The sequence below is a fragment of the Rhagoletis pomonella genome, unplaced genomic scaffold (genome assembly GCF_013731165.1).
Source record: "Rhagoletis pomonella isolate Grant_MI unplaced genomic scaffold, Rhpom_1.0 Rhpom_scaffold_00001, whole genome shotgun sequence".
Taxonomy (NCBI): Eukaryota; Metazoa; Arthropoda; class Insecta; order Diptera; family Tephritidae; genus Rhagoletis; species Rhagoletis pomonella.
The window spans coordinates 109,119,869-109,121,419 of record NW_023458555.1 but is presented as its reverse complement, the minus strand read 5'-3'; the positions used below and the strand labels follow the sequence as shown (position 1 = coordinate 109,121,419).

The window sequence follows — 1,551 nt, the reverse complement described above, 5'->3', positions numbered from 1 at the left end:
CGCTTCGTAATTTTTAAAAATTCTGAATAATTTTCTTTAAACTCTTCATCAAATTTGGTCATAACACGTTAAGTTTAATAAAATACAAGAAAAATTACTTCTGCTAACTGCAGTTCACCGAGTTAAAAAAAATTAAAAGTAAAGTTCAAAACTGTATTGAGTTATGTCATTTTAGTCCACAATCCGCTGAAATTTTCATGCAAAGAAGCTGGGAGTATTTCACATGCAAAAGGAGTAGGTTTTTGTCGTGCAAATTCACATGCAAATTAAAAGTTAGCTTTTTTCTTTAATGTTTTTAAAATGTATTTCAAAAGATTTCAAAGATTGTCGAATATTTAAATTTTGGTACACATGTACATCAGTATATGGTTTTGCATCAACTTCCGATAACTTCAGCAAGTTGTACTTTTTAAAAAAAAGATAAAGCAATTAAATAGAGGCCATGTCGTTCGAATGGACACCAACGCTCCAGCACTGAAAGTATTCAACTCGGAACCCGCTGGTGGTAGCAGAGGAAGAGGTAGGCCCCCACTACGATGGAAAGATCAGGTGGAGAAGGACTTGGCTTCACTTGGCGTTTCCAATTGGCGTCAGTTGGTACAGAGGAGAAACGACTGGCGTGCTTTGCTGAACTCGGCCAAAATCGCTTAGGCGGTTACAGCGCCAAAAAAAGAAAGAAGAAAGAAAGAATTAAATAGATGTAATCGAAAAAGATCAGAAAAATTGTATTGGGTCACTTAAATCTAGTAATAGTTAGTATGGTGAAAAGTAAAACTGTATTGAATCACTTAAAGCTAGTAATTTTTAATGTTGTTGAGAAGCGTCACTTATATCTAGGTGGATACTTGAAAATTTTAGTTTTTATATATTTAAAAAAAAAATTCATTTCTTTGAAAACTTCTTGTTGGAAATATTCGTTTAAATTTTATTTTTATAGGCTCTATTTGGATTTAAAATTTTTAGTCGATGGCTTTAAATTTCATGTAATCAAATGAACTACCTTAATGGTAAGTTGGTGTACATATACATATATGTATGTATGTATGTATGGGGCATGACCGCGAAACTTTTGTAATATTACTTCAAAAAAATTTTTTTTTTGTTAATCAAATAAATCACTTAAAGCTAGAAAAATGTAGCAAGAAAAGTACATATGTGCGTAATCGCAAATTTTGATTTGGTTTTATAGATTCAATTTCAAAAGTATTTTTTTTTGTTAATCAGATAAATCACTTAATCCTAGAAAAATGGAGTAATGGAAGCTTATACACTTCAGAACTTTTAGTTCAATTATGTCAATTCAATTTCGAGAAAAATTAAAAAAAAAAATGTTTGCTTTATTTTGTTAATCAAATGAAGCACTTAGTGCTAGCAAAATTGCGAAATAGAAGTACATGTATGTATGTAAATGTTTCGACCATAAATTCTAAAATTTTATTATTTTTTTTTTTTAATCAAATGAGGCACTTAGCGCTAAAAAGGAGAAATGGAAATACATATATATATGTATGTATATGGTTCAATCATAAATTCGCAAAATTTTTTGCTAAT

At 29.9% G+C, this 1,551-nt stretch overlaps 1 protein-coding gene across 1 annotated transcript in view; it reads right to left on the bottom strand.

Annotated features, from left to right (window-relative positions):
* The window catches only part of LOC118735196 (peroxidase), a 583,871-nt gene that overhangs the window by 415,833 nt on the left and 166,487 nt on the right, over positions 1 to 1,551 (bottom strand). The gene's annotated exons all lie outside the window — the stretch shown is intronic.